Source organism: Microcebus murinus, chromosome 10, assembly GCF_040939455.1.
Source record: "Microcebus murinus isolate Inina chromosome 10, M.murinus_Inina_mat1.0, whole genome shotgun sequence".
NCBI lineage: Eukaryota > Metazoa > Chordata > Mammalia > Primates > Cheirogaleidae > Microcebus > Microcebus murinus.
In genome coordinates this window covers 6689722-6704745 of record NC_134113.1, presented here as the reverse complement: position 1 = coordinate 6704745, position 15024 = coordinate 6689722, and the positions used below count along the sequence as shown (strand labels likewise).

The 15024-nt window shown below is 60.5% G+C and overlaps 1 protein-coding gene across 2 annotated transcripts in view; it reads right to left on the bottom strand.

Annotated features, from left to right (window-relative positions):
* The window catches only part of TCF20 (transcription factor 20), a 169081-nt gene that overhangs the window by 145619 nt on the left and 8438 nt on the right, over positions 1–15024 (bottom strand). The window contains exon 1 of one of the 2 annotated variants that reach the window (XM_012741806.3): positions 251–390. The exons of the other annotated variant lie outside the window; for it this stretch is intronic. The gene's annotated coding sequence lies outside the window, so the exon portion shown is untranslated. Of the gene's footprint in view, positions 1–250; positions 391–15024 lie in introns of those variants that run through there. 2 annotated transcript variants of the gene reach the window in all.

Here is a 15024-nt window from a genome sequence, read left to right as displayed (position 1 = left end):
CTTCAAAGGCACCCGTGAGCCAAGAAGAGCCAGATCCCACTCCAGCCCGGGCAGGGAACCACCGGGCTCCTTGCCATGCATGCCCATCCATCCCCTGGCAGCCCTGCTGGCGACACTCCCAGAGCCCCCTGGGGCAGGCAGGCCCAGGCGGCCCAGGCCCCTCGCTGTAGGCCCCGACAAGCCGCAGCACATGGGCGTGTGCCAAGGGCGGCCTAGGCCCTGACCCCACCAGCACCCACAGCCCGCTTACCTGCCAGGGGCCCTGGCCATGGCCACAGGCCCTGCTGGGGCATCCCAGGCCCCACCCTGCTCGCCAGGTCTGATTTGCATATGCTAATTAGCCGCACATCCCTTGCTCCCCTTGGAGCCAGCTTGTTTGGGGAACGGCTGGATCTGGCTATACCTGTACCGTGCTGATGTCACGCCGAGCTATTTCCAGCCCAGTTGCCATGGAAACCACAAGGCCTCAGCTCCAGTTAGGAGTTCAATATATAATTTACTTACTCCCCCATCCCCCCCAGCCCCACCCCAAAGAGACTGGGGCGTACGGGGAACAATCGGCTAAAATATACAATAACACCCTCCACTTCCCTCGGTGGCCTGTGAGAAGAGAGGGGAGGAGGAGGAGGGAGGAGTGCGGCGCAGTGGAACGGTAAATCCATTTTGGAAGAAGGGGGGAAGGCAGGGAGGAGAGAAGAGCTTTCCTCATTAAGAGGAAGAACAGAGATTGGCACTTGGGGATGATTCCAGGGAGCAGGCTCAGGCCTGGCAGGGGCCCTGTGTCCGGTGACCCCAGCACTGCCTGGCCAAGCCTCCATCAGGACCATGAGATGACTCTGGACCAAGCCACCAGGCCACAGGTGACCAGTCTTGCTCTGTGAGACCCCAGGGCTTGTGAGGGCCCTGCTATCTCAGCTGGTCCTGCTCCTGGCACCTCCACACACAGGGATGCCATCAGACCTGCTGCTCATAGCTATCCCAATACTGGGGACACTGGCCACCTCCACACCTGTGTGTGGGGTGCCCCGATGGGCTGTGTGGCAGCAGCTGAGGCCTGGGGCCATGAGATCGTCCAGTGGTGGCACTTGCCCAGTGAGGCTCAGGCCCCTGGCACTCCCTTGACCTGAGTTCTGTCCAGCTCTGTCCCACAAGAACCCACTGACACCTGCTCTGTGCAACGCCTTGTGAGGAGCCCTGGGTGTCTGGGGCAGGGGCTCAGACACGGCCCACAAGCAGGGCCCCCCACGCTGGCTGTGCGAGGGCAGATCACAGTGTCTAGCAAGGTCCACTCCAACAGTGAGATGAGCACAGGGCTACAGGGACACCAAGAAGGTATGTGACCATCAGAGGCAAAGTCAGGGAAGGCTTCCTGAAGGAGGCGCTGGCCTGAGCTAAGGCTTAAATGGGGAGGACTTGGCTGGGGGTGGGGGAGGGCATTCCAGGCAGTAAGATAATGAAGGCCTTCACCACGATGAAGGCCTGAAAGCCTGAAAGCCAGGAGGGGTGCTCCTCCAGGCAGGGGGTCCTGAGGGTCAGGCCACCTTCCTGCTGGTGCTCTGAACTCCCCAAGTGCTTCAAGCTACCCCAGCCCCAATCCGTGGGGGCCCTCCCTGTGCATGTGGGGGGAGGCAGGAGAGCTAATCCCAGGCTTCTCTCTCCCCTAAGCTGACAGACCCCTGGGCCTGGCCACACGAAGACCCGGCGGGGGCTCTGGGCCAGCCATTTCCCTTTCTGACCTGCAGTTCCCACCCCATAAAACAGTGACAATATTTGACTCCAGAGAATCAAACGAGAAAGCAAGTGCTCCAAGAGCAGGGTTCTAAACTTCCGCCAGTGCCGGAACCTCACAACCATCACCCCTAACTCTCAGGAATATCGGGATCCTGCTTTTCTGGATGAAGAAACTGAGGCACTGAGTGAACAACTTCAGAAAACGTCAGGGCTGAGCTCCGAGCCCTTCCCACACCCCCCGGAGGCCTGGCTGACTCTACGGAGCGCAGGTAGGGAGCCAGCTGAGAAGTCCCTCTCCCAGCAAGTCTCATTCCCGCTCCCACCCCAGCCCCTGGGCGCCTGCAGCCCTGACTCTCCCCGGAGTTCCTCTCCCCTTCACCCCAACCCACAGGGGCCCCTGGGTCCTGCCCCACTCTCACACCCCGAGGTTCTGCCCTCCCCTGCTTCCCACCCCCCCCCCACTGCCGCCTTGGTTCAGGAACAGCTCCAGGGAGCACGCTGAGCTCCCACCTCCTCTTCACAGCCCTCAAAATCAGCCTGACTTCTCCCCTCCCCTCTTCTGTTCTCACCCCTGCTCACTCCGCCCCAGCCACACTGGCCTCCCGGCTACTCCCCAGGCTCACCAACCTTGTTCCAGCCTCCGGGCCTTTACATGTCTGTTCCACCTGCTTAATATGCCTTTTTCCCCAGACAGTCACAGAATAAAGCAGTGAAAATGTGGATGGTGAAGTCGGATAGTCTGGGTTTGATGCCAGCTTTGCCACTTAGCAGTTGTTGATCTTGGGCACCATCTGTGAAATGGGCACAGTGACCCTCGTGGCCTTGTCATGTAGCTGAGTTAACGGGCAGAGGAAGGCCTGGTGCTTGGCCAGTCACGACTGGCTACTGTTACCATGACTACCTCGGAGCCAGCCCTTTCCCTCCTACTCAGGTCTCTGTCCCAGGGTGCCCTTCCTCTACCTCGACCCTCACTGCAAGCCCCATACTGGCTTCACTTGCCTCTCAAGGCCGTCGCAGCCCCCAGCTTGCACTATGTATTTATTTGTCCATGCGGTTACGTCTCGCTCCCCTGGTACATCATCTGCAGGACGGAGCAGTCAGCTGCACTCCTGCTGTATCCAGGCTGGGCATACGGTAGGTACGTGGGGATTGAGAGGGCATGGATACACTTAGTGCATAAATGAACAATAGACACGTGACCCCCAGGCCTTTCTGGAGTTCCAAAGCCACCCCGAGCTGGGATTCCCAGTTCATCAGCCACTTGGCAGCATCCAAAACTTCATGGGGGGTCGGGGGAAAGGGGGACTCAGGCACTGTGAACACCTGGCTGCAGGAAATGCCTCCCACGGTGCGCCTGTCTGGGGTGGGGGCCCCGGCTCGGCCCCCAGGGCCGGGTGCACTCACAGCTGTGTTTGTCCACAGGCACGGCCGTCCCCACTCCCCCACCGCCCAGTAATGTACACACAGCCTCCCAGGAAACTGCAAAAAATGAGTTAATATAACATTATGGCTGAGAATTTAAATACACAGGAGTCAGGCAATGCAGACTTACAGTTCCCCAAGCAACTGTAAAAACCACACAAGCAATTCAGGAGCAAGGGCTGGGCATGGATTTAAGGCCTTCTCAGTTGGAGGCAGACCCGGGGGCTACGGCACCCTGACCTCCCAGTGACGGAGAGAGGCCTCAGACGGACGGTCTTTCAGGGCATGAGGGACACAGGCACCAGGGACGTGCAACTCAGGCCATGTGGCTCACTGGACACAGCCCCTCTGGGGACACGAAGGAGGACCCTGCCCACAGCCCTGGGAGCCAGGCCCCCACTCCACCCACACCCTGCCCGCCAGGTTCCTGTGACCAGCTCACTCTGTTCACTCTTCCTTCCGCAAAGGCGGGACCCACGGGGCAGCTCTCCAGGGCTCCTGTCCCCTCCTCAACAAAATGGATTCCTTCCTATAATTACCATTACATTATAGTTCCCTGGCTGGGTTTCCATTCCAACGCCACACTCCAGAGCCCTGCAACCTTGGGGCCTCAGTTTCCTCATGTAAAATAGGGAGGCTAACACCTACCTCACAGGCCTGGGACAATCAGGTGAATAAAATATGTAAAATATCTGGAACTATGTCCAGTACATAGTAAGTGCTCAGTAAAAACAAACAATGAGACCAGGCGCTGTGGCTCACGCCTGTTATCCCAGTATTTTCGGAGGCCAAGGCAGAAGGATCGCTTGAGGCCAGGAGTTGGAAGCTGCAGTGAGCTATGATTGCACCACTGCATTCCAGCCTGGGTGACAGAATTTGATCCCGTCTCTTAAAAAAAAAAAAAAAAAGCAGTTGTTGTTGTTATTAATGTTGCCATTGTTATTGTTTTCCTTTTTTACCCACAGAGAATCCCCGGAAACACAAAACAGACAGTGGCACTTAAGTGAGGGAAATGGAATAAAGAATTCATTCACTTAGCAAAGATTTACTGAGGGCTGACTGTGTGTCAGGCCCCATTCTGGGCCTGGAGGGGTAGCTGTGAACACTCAGAAGATATACAAGAGAGGCCATGCAAAGTGGCTCACGCCCATAATCCTAGCACTTTCGGAGGCCGAGGCGAGAGGATTGCTTGAGGTCAGGATTTCCAGACCAGCCTGAGCAAGAGCCAGACCATGCCTCTACTAAAAATAGAAAAATTAGCCAGCGGGCATCATGACTTGCACCTGTAGTCCCAGCTACTTGGGAGGCTGAGGCAGGAGGATCACTTGAGCCTCTAGGAGTTTGAGCTTGCAGTGAGCTGTTATGACAACACTGCACTCTAGCCAGGGTGACAGAGTGAGACCCTGTCTAAAGCAAATTTAAAAAATAAAAATAGATAGATAGAAGATACAAGAGGACCCTGGGGAGTGAGTCCCAGCACGTATCACAAGGTCCTGTTAGAGGCTGGCTGCAAATCTGGCACAGGGCTTCCCAGCACCACCAGAGAGGGAGGGAGAAGAGTCAGCTGGAGGATGTCAGAGCAACACACGAGCCCCTTCCTCGATCATGAGATCAAACGTCAGCAGTGAGGGTCCAGGCTCTCCCTGGGGAGGGACTTTCATGAGGGAGGCGGGGCCTGCGCTGGGCTGAGAAAGGCTGGGAAGAGGCAGATGAGCGTCCGCTAAGCATGGAGTGTGTGGTCCGTGTTGAGGGAACGAGTGAGTGAGTGAGTGAATGAATGAAGCTGTGCCTCCCAGCAGTGGGAGACTCGCCACCCCAGGCTCAGGATTGCGTCACTCAAGAGCAGACAGGAGCAGCTGGGTCTGAGGACACTGTGGCTGGAGCGGGGAGGCCCTCGGAGGTCACCAGATTCAGGCTATTAGCATCAGAGGGAGGGGCCGCTCAAGTGAGGGCACGGAATGACAGTGGGGGCGCATCTGAGCAGCTGACCGGGCGGAGGACGCTGCTAAGGCAGGCCCGAGCAGAGGCGCAGAGAAGCCGAGAAGCAGTGGGCGCCGTGGTTCAGAGCAGAGACTGCCAGCTCTGAGCCTCAGTTTCCTCATCTGTAAAATGGGATGACACTGTACGTACTTCTCAAGGTGGCTTTGAGGATTAAATGAGTCAACGTGCGCGTGGAGCAGGTGCCAGGGCCGCGTCCGCGGTTATCGCTGCTATCAGAAGGGGAAGGGCTCTGGGAAATGCCGATGTGGGAGGGCGGAGGGGCGAATAAACCCGCACCAGTAACAAGTGAACATTAATTAACTTCACTAGGCCTGATAAGAGCTGAGAGAAATGGAAACTAGGAAGCAGTGGTATCGGAAAATAATCTCCACAATTTGAGAAAATAACCTCCACCATTTGTTCTGGGTCGCGCAGTTTGCTAATGTCCTTTCACAGCCGCGGACTCTCAGGGTCTCCGGCAACCCGGAGAGTATCGTCATCCCCACCTGACCGGTGAGGACACCAAGGCCCAGGGGGGCAAAGGGCCCAAGGTCTGCGGACACGATGAGACCAGAAGAATCCCAGGCTCAGATGCCAAATGCAGGACTCACCTTGTACTGGGTTCTCTCCTGGTCTCCAGCCTCGTCCCCGAGGTCACAGCTCGGGTCACAGCTCACACTGGCAGCCCCAGCTGCAGACGCCTCCCCACGCTCAGGCCTCCCGGCCGGCCCTCCCTACCCTGAGCCCAGCCGTCCTCCATGATACTGGGGACAGCAGCCGCTCTGGGCTCCCCTGCTGTCCCGGGCAGGCCAGGCAAGGGGGTGTTCCTCCCCGGGGAGTCCAGGCTGCTCCGAGAGCCAAACCTCCAGGAGAAGTGCCCCCAATCCTCAGCCTCTTCTCCCCTCGACAGGTGGGGCCCCTGGGGCCAAGGCCACCTGACTGCAGCAGCAACACCGCCCTTTCCTGCCCGGCAAACCCCAATTTCCTCCCTGAGGGCACCGCTGCGGCAGGCTGGCAGCAGCCCCGGCCACACGCTCGGCAGCAGGTCTCACCAGCGTGGGCTGAGCAGGCCTGAGATCTCATTCAGTTCTGCCCGAGCTGTGTGGCACCCGCAGGCCTGGGCGCTATGCCAGGAGGCCCAGGCAGACGGGACACAAAGGAGAGCCACATCCTTGCACCCAACAGCTCACAGTCCAGACCAGGGTCAAAGCTGGCCTGAACCTGAGGACGGGGCCCTGAGGCTAAAAGGACAGGGAATGCCCTGCCAGAGCCGCCAGGAGAAGCCGAGGGGCAGAGGCCCGAGCAGACACAGGAGGGCACTCCGGGCAGAAGGCCCACGGGGGCAAGGCGCGGGTCTGCGCTGAGCAACGGAACCCGTGGGGTGCGGGCACGGCGCCTGCAAGCCCGATCCTGCCACCTACTCGCTCTGGAGCGGCTGCGCACCCCCGGGGGCCGTCTCGGTGGGAATCGGAGGCCCTAGCTCGCAGGGCTGGGGTCAGAGGCACAGGAGGGCCGGGTGCTGCTGTCACTGCTGTCCTCGAGGCAAGCAAGCCACAGGCTTCTCCCTGACATTCGGCATCTGTCTTGTTCGGGTTGTTGATGTCACAGGACGCCTGTCCTGTGTGCCACTCAGACCCCCTTTCGAGACCGAGACACAGGCTTCCCCAGCTGCCAGGGGTGTCAGCTGCTGAGGGCTGTGTCGCTCAGGGCAAGGGACCACAGGCATCCCCCCCCACACAGTGCCAGGCACAGCTGCACCAGCGACCAGTCAACACAGGGTAGGCTGGCTGAGGCCCCTGCCTTGGTCTGGAACGGCTCTGCAGGGCCATCCGGCCCCCGAGTGCCCACGGGGTCACCCCAGGCCTCCATTTCGACTGCGCTGCGGCCTGACTGTGCCCTCTGCCCCTGCAGCCGTGGCTCCTAAGAGCACTCCCTGATAAACCCCGCAGGACACCCCAGAGTCTGTTTCTGGTGACGCCAACCTGTGACAAGGCCCCTCCCCCACATCGTGACTCTCTTGGGAGGGCCCTGCGGCAAATTCCCAGCGGTCACAGGATACGGCACCATCGCCACACGGTCCTCTGCCAGCAGCACCTCGGACAGACCTTGCGGTGTGCATCAAACACCTGCTCTTCAACCAGGGCAGGTTCTGGGCGAGGATGGGCAACGCCACCGAGAGCACTGGACTCAGAGCCTCCCGGAGGGGCAGCAGCCCCAGCCCCGTCCTTCCTCACCGGCCGCCTGAGCCAGCACCTCGCCCTTCTGGGTCCTGGTTCCCTCAGCTGTAAACCGTCCTCACTGTGGTCTGCACCAGGCTTCTGAGCGGCCAGGAGCCACCACGTCCATTCCCTCTGGGGGCTTCGCCAGAGCGGCGCCGACCTCTGCAGGAGCGCCCAGAGAAGCGGCAACCTGCCCAATGTCACACAGCCAGGTGACCCCAGAGCTGGGGCTCTGGGCGCGATCACTGCGGCCACCCGGTCCTTCAGTCAGTCTTTTAGCAAGTGCTTATCAAGTGTCTTTTCCAGCGAGGAAAGTGCAGACGGTCTCCACAGCCTGGCACGACGCCCCACGGCACCGGCTCGGGAAGGAAAAGGGATGAGCATGCCATAACGACCACTGTATGCCAGGCAGCTCCTGAGACGCGTGTGTGAGGAGAGCGGGTCCACCCCAACCCGGGGCTCCGGCTCTGGGGTTGGCCCCGTGCTGGGGCCGCAGGGACGGCCTGGCGCAGGACCTGAGCGTGCTGCCGGACGCACCTCCTGACAGCACCCCGGGTGGGGAGACACCTGTCCTGAAGGAACGGGGGGACACCTGCCATGGCCCTCAAAAGACCCTGCTGAGGGAAGGCACCTCTGACCTTGGCCGTGACCTTGCCTTCCCTCAACTTGCCAAGGGGACGGTCGCCAAAGGTACAGGGCATAGGCCTCCCCTCCGACCTGCAGACGGGCCCAGAGGGCGAGTGGGAGTCCCAGGAAATGGGGTGGGACCTTCAGGCCAGGGTCACCTCACACACATGCAAGTCCTCACGGCCCGGCTTTGGTCAGGGGGACAACCCCTTTTACACGTGGGAAAACGTGTAAAGAGACAGCGCCTTCCTTGCCCAAGGCAGCACGCAGAGGAAGAAGGGGCGCTGCACTGTGAACCCTGAGATTTCCAGGCCCGGGTTCTGAAGACACTGCAGATTCACAGAATCCTCAAGTCCAAGTCTGACACCTGATGTGACCACTCCCCAAGGGGCACCAGCTCTCAGGTGCCACATCCCTGCCCTCAGCTCTTCTCGCACCAACCGCACCTGCCACCTCCTACTTCCTCAAAAGCACGGCACTGCCTACCACGGGGCCTTTGCACAGGCTGTCCCTCAGCCACACACCGCTCCTGGTCTCCACGCATTTAGTTCCTACCCAAACTTCCCATCAGAGCTCTGGGCCTCTCCCCCAGGAAGCCTCCCTGACCCCCCCTCAGTCTGCACAGCCCTCGTCTCAGCCGCTGTGCTACTTTTGCCTCTGTGAGCCTCTGACGGAGGGGTCGTGGGCCACTCCCTGTGCAGGAGAGCCACACCCCTCGAGCCGTTCTGCCCGAGTGTTCACCCCAGCCAGACTGGACACAGCCTCCGCAGGGCCCAGCTCTCCAGAACAAGCGACCAGCCCCGGCCTCCCCGAGGGCGCCGTGGCGAGCTCCCCGAGGCAAGGATGACAGGCTGGTGCCTTCAGATCCAGTCGCTTGACGGCCCCAGGTCTAGGCCCACTGAGGGTGTGTGCAGGCAGCTCCGCCCTGAGACTGGGGCGGCGCCCAGTCCCGCAGCGCTCGGGCCTGTCCTCACGCACGCTCCCGCCTACGACCCGCCTTGAACGCGGTCCGCTCACCTGTCCAGCCCCAGTCCGAACCATCTTTTGGTTACAAGCGGAGTCTCTAGCTTCACAGCGCCCAGGATGAAACTCCAGCCCCCCACCCCCTGACTCCCCAGCGGTGTGGCCCTGGGCAAGTCACTTAAACAGCGTCTCAGTTTCCTCATCTGCAAAATGGGAGATGGACCACACTACCTCACACAGTGGAGTCAAGGGGGTGACACATGTGACAAGCTTAGCGCAGCCCCCTAGGGCCCAACGCAGCTTCGGGGGCGTCACTGTTCACTCTTTCACCAAATCCCCGTGCCGAGGCCGGTCCAGGCCCTGGAGGACGCCCCTGACTCAGGCCTCGGCCGGGGAAGGGAACTCTGGGTAGGACAAAGGGCACAGGCTGGGCCGGGGGCAGACCACAGGCATCTCGTGCTCTCTCGCCAGCCCTGGCCAAGGCTGGTCTCGCCCTGCGCCTCCCCGCCCACCATTAGGGAGGCCTGAGACGCCTGTACCAAGCGACCCAGGCCTGGGCCTGCTGGTGCCCACTGTGCCCACACCTGCCTCCCACCACCCCCACTCGCTCTGCACCTCCAGTTCGGCAGTTTCACCTTCCCAACCCTGTCTGAGCCAGGGCAGGGACAGGGGTCTCTGAGAGCCCCAGAGAAGCAGGGGCATCAGATAAGCCAGTTCTCTTCCAGAGCCACCGCTTCTTCAGGCAGGCGGCCGCAGCAGGCACACGGAGCAGCAATAGATGAGGAGGGAGCGGCGCCGTGGGAATTCCTCCCTTCCCGCAGAGACCGTAAACCTATCCCTCCTCCCCGGCGCTCTTGCTGCCAAGGGCTGCTCCCGCCTGCCCAGCTGTGCGGGTGAGCGCTGCTGTCTGGCACCGGCCGTGAACACAGCCTCTGGGACAAGGCCGCAGGGCAGAGGGCCGTGTAGGACACAGGGTCCCATGCTCCCGTCTCCAGGGGGAAGAGGCCATGTTACTCAGGAGTTAGGAGGTCACGCAGGCTAAGTGAGGAGGGGGTCAAGGCTGGGAGGCCGTAAACACCGGGCTCTGCGCTGGGGTCACAGGGAGCCCCAGGCAGCAGAGGGTGGAAGGAGCAAAGATACAAAAGCGGGGTGGGAACCAGATGGCGGTAGGGGACAGAGGCTGGAATGCCGGCCAGGAGGCCACTATGGTAAGCGGGAGGGTGGAGACGGTGGGCCAGCCACGGGCGGTGGCACAGGAGACCAGGAAGCAACTCAGGGGTGGCCGTCGGGGAGGCCAGGGGCTCCTGGGTGTGGGCCAGTGCCCACCGCCCACCACGTGAGGCCCCTTCCTCCCCCTGCCTGCCTCACCCCCAAGCAAAGCCAGGAGGAAGAGAGTGGCCTCAAACAGGCTGTGAGCACGGCGGGCAGTGGAACGAGGAGACTCAGGGGGCACCAAGTTCAAACACAGGTCCTGGCCCACAGTGACCAGAGACCCACTCAGACATCCAGTGGAGGCCCCTCACTGGCCTTCGGCCCTGGAAGAGGCCAGAGGTCCGCCCACCTCATCTGAGTGCCCTGCAGACTCACTCCAGGCTGGGCAGACAGCCCCTGGCGCCAGGGCCTCAGTTTCCTCATCATCAGCAAGGAGCAATGACTCTTCCTCCCAGGGCTGCCGGAGAGGGCAGACGGGAGAACACACTGAACTTGCCAGCACAGGCTGTGACACAAGCCCTTTCCCTGGGAAGCACCAGCACCTCAGTGCGTCCAGACACCTAACATCCCTCCCAACTCCACACCGTCTCCCCCACCTCAGGGCCTTTGTCCATGCCTGCAACACTCTTCCCTGTGCTCCTCTCCCCACCGGCTCTTCTGGGCTCAGATGCTACATCCTCCGGGAGGCGCCCCCCAGCCCCCAAGATGAGGTCAAGGCCCTATGAGACTCCCCATCAGACTGCAAGCTCCACAAAGGCAGGGCAGTGACTCACTTGCCCACTGCTGTGTGCTCTCGTTAAATATTTATTGAACAAATGAATAAGTGAGTGAGTGAATGAATGAGACATGCCAACTCTCTAGACCATCAGTGACAACACAGGGCCACTGGGGGCAAAGGGGCCTGCCTTGAAGGCTGTGGGTGCCTGTGGAGGCCCCTGGACCCAGCCTATAGGGTCTGGGAGACATTCCCAGAGGAGGTGACATCTCAGCCTGAAATCAGAAACTTAAAGCTGTAACATCCCCAATACCCACTTTATACATGGGAAAACTGAGGTCTAGGATCACAGGGTGCCCATGAGTGACCTGAGAAGCTTCCCTGCTTCATTAGTTCAAGGTTCTGCCAAGCCCCCCGCCCCAGGTGGCCCATCCACTCCCCTGGGACTGCCCCACAGCCTATCTGGAGCTACCGCCTCCTGCCCTGGTCACCCTGGCAGCAGGGCTGCTCGGGGCTGGGGCAGCCCTAGGCACTGGGCATGCGGCTGCACGGCTGAGCCGGGCAGCTGGCAGCAGCGCAGCTACGAACCAGCTGTTTGGATGACAAACTGCGTTCAAGCTTCATTAGGGTAATCACGGGCTCCCCTCCCGGCAGTGCCGCGGAGCGCGACTGTCAACCTGAACTAATCAAACCCAGCCCCAGGACACCCGCCCGCCAGGCTGACAAGCCGCTCAGCCGCTGAGCCACCTCGCGCTACACAGCTCCCAGCCAAGGCCCGGGCTGGCTGCGCCCTGGAAACAGCTGGCCCCACAGAGACCTACTGTGTGCTCCCTGAGAGCTTGTGAGCCTCAGCGGGCCTGGGGGGTGGGGGGAGAGGAGGATCACAAAAGTCATTCCCGTTTTTCCAGCTGGAGAAACCGAGCTCATGAGGAGAAGTGATCCAGCCAAAGCACACAGCCATGTGGGCTTAAGCCAGCCCTGAAGCCAGGTCTACCAGGGCCCCCATCACCCCCCCACTCCCAGTGCCACCTCCACCCAGGCAGCCCCTTTTTCTGCCTTCAAGGCCCAGGAGGCTGAGCTTGGAGCTCTGAGGCTAGGGTCAAAAGAATGGCCTTGGCCAGTCCCTTGATATGTCTAGGCCTGGAGTCCCGCACCCCAACAGGGCGTCGGGGGCTCTGGCAACGCCAGCATGGAGCGCACTTTGCCGAGCACTGGGGCCAGCACTCCAGCGGACACTGCTGTGTGAGGGCAAACCCTGCCTATAGCCTGGGGTCGCCTCCCTGCTCAGCTGGGCTGCCCCAGGCGTCTGCCGGCCAAAGCCAGCTCACCTGCTCCACGTCCTCAGAACCCCAACTCGGCCAGAAGGGGCAGGTCTAGCTCCTTCATTCAACAACTGGGGAAACCGAGGCTGAGAGAGAGGTATCGAAGACAGTGGAATGTAGTAGAAGAACATGGGCTTTAGAGGCAAGAGGGACCTTCATTCATTCATCCATCTACTCATTCCCTCAACAAATATTAGCAAGATGCTGCTACACACCAGGCACTCGGTATCTGCTGAATGAACAGATGACGGGAGGAAGAGTGAATGAATCAATGCACGGTGCTGGGGACGCAGCCGTGAACTCAGCAGACACCATCCCTGCCTCCCAGAGTTCACTGTCTAGTGGGAGAGCAGACGCTTAACAGATAATTAGTTACAAATGACATGGGCAATGTTTTAATAGAAAAAGCAGGAATTAGCCTGATAACATCCACGGGAAGGGCCCCACCTGGTCAGGGGAGGTCCAAGCAGGCTCCCTGGAGGAGGTGACACGCTGGCTGGGCCCTGAGGGTATTAGCCAGGCACAGGGAAGCTGACGAGGGAACCCCATGTGCAAAGACTCTGAGATAGGAAGGAGCTTAGGGCTTTTGAGGACAAAAGGTCCATGCATGGGGCTGGAAGGTAGCGATGAATGCAGGAGCTGATGCAGGCCAGGCCAGGGGGAGGATCTGGGTCTCGTTCTGAGGGTGACAGGAGCCACTAGAGGGTTGTCAGCAGGAACAATCACTCTGGGTGCTGTGGGGAGTGGGCGGGAGGGTTCGAATCTCAGTTCTGCCAACTTCTGACACAGCTGCAGCACAGACGGACGTCACGCTAACAGGAAGGAGCCATGCTACACGGTTCCGTTTACACGACATGCAGAGACAGAAGAAGCCAACCTCTGCTGTTAAATGCCAGGGGCATAGGCAGGGGGCTGCTGGAGGCAGGTGGGTGATGACAGGAGGGACACTGGAGACGTCCCAGGTCTGGATCTGGACAAGGTCACACAGCTATCTATAGCTGTACACACAGGACGTCTGCACTTTTCTGTACTAAGTTACACCTCCAAGAAAAAGTAAAAGAGAACAAAAGCCTGGTGGCATCACTCCGCCTCTCTTCGTCTTTGTTTTTGCATCTGCAAAAGAGAGACAGTGGCAGGAGCAGCCTCAGTGTGCGGCGGGTTTGAGAGGATGGCGCGTGCCAGGCTGTGCACAGGCCTGGCTGGCGGCCACTGCGCCGTGAACGCAGGTCACACAGACGCACAAAAGCACCTGGCTTCCCTCACACCTCGGCCCTTTTTGGCCCTCAGTGTCCCTATCCGTAAAGAGCCAGAGATCTCCACTTGCCTCAGAAGAAATGGGGGAAAGGGATAAAAGCCCTCACACCCAGGCCCCTGCGAGCCTGCCTGCCCCCAGCCACAAGCCTGAGAGCACACAGTGTGCTGTTCCCAGCTCTGCGCACAGTAGGTGCTGGGTCAGCGACTCACTGCCCAAGGCTACACACAGGGGTCAGCAGCGGAAGCCAGGCCGAGGCTAGGCCTTCAGGTGCCCCTGAATCAGACCCTTCCTGCTCACCTACTGCGTGCCAGTCCTGGCCCAGGGCCTCCCCTCGGGGGCAGTGCCAACCCACCAAGGCGGCTCCTCCAGGGGCCCACTGGGATACAGGCACAAGCACGGTGGGAACCCAGGCCAAGGGGCGGCCCCTGCCGGGGGCTGGAGCTTAAGGCAGGTTCCTGTGGGAACAGGCTCCGAGAGGCCCTGGACCAGCTGCCAGACAAAGCCGATTCGACATAACATTCCCCTTGACAGTGCAGGGCCCTTTAGTATCATTTTCTCCAATGCCCTGGGGACAGCGCCTGTGTGTCAGGACCATCTGAGGCTCCATTTTACAGAGCAGGCAACGGAGGCCACAAGAGGTTTGGTGTCCCAGGACCAGCCGGTGAAGGGCCAGGGGGCAGACGCATGGCTGGAATCCCCACGGTCGGCCCACCCGGGGGAAGCCAGGCTGGTTGGCCTGTGCCCCGTCCTCCCCACCGCCTGGGAGCTGCTCGCTGGCGCAGCCAGTTCACTCAGCCAGTCAGCAAACACTCGCTGCTCTAGAAGCTGGAGGGGCAGCAGTGCACAGGGCTGCAGGGACGAGACTCCGAACCAACAACAGCCCCGTCTGCTACACACTCGGCAGACGCCAAGAATGACAACAGCGGTGACGGCAACACGCCCAGCGCCTATCCTGAGCCTGGTGCTACCCTAAGTGTCACCTCATTTAATCACTGAGCAGCCTCACAGGGGGGCACTGTCACCCCCACTTTACAGGTGAGGACACGGGGGCTCAAACTGAGTAACGCCCCTGAGACTGGTCTCACAGCCTGTGAGGGGGCAGGGTCTGACCCCAGGAACGAGGGCTCCTTGGCCCTGTCTGTCTGTCCATCTGGTGGGAGTTTTAGCCCCTCGTACGAGTCATCTCAGGGAACCCTTACTCTGGCGCTCAGCAAGAGTGAATCCTGCAGGGCCCAGACCTGTGGGCCCAAGACTCCGTGCCCGTCCCACATCTCAGGCCCTGGCTGGACACAGTAGCCGGAGCTGCACGTCTCTGGGCGCATAATGCAGCCGGCTTTGGCTTCTGCCTACACTCCTAGGATCAGGGCTCTGTGGGGACACTGGCACCCGGCCCTGCCCACATCGGCTCAGCCCAGCAAAGATCCCAGCTTTGTGTGGGCCCCCACTAGGCACGAGGAGTAAGGGAGACAGACAAGAAAGCAAACAGCCCCACCTGGATGTTCTCACTCACCCCTACACCTCCCATGGCTGGCAGCTTCTCTTCCCTCAGGTCTCAGACAAAAGCCTCCCTGACCACCC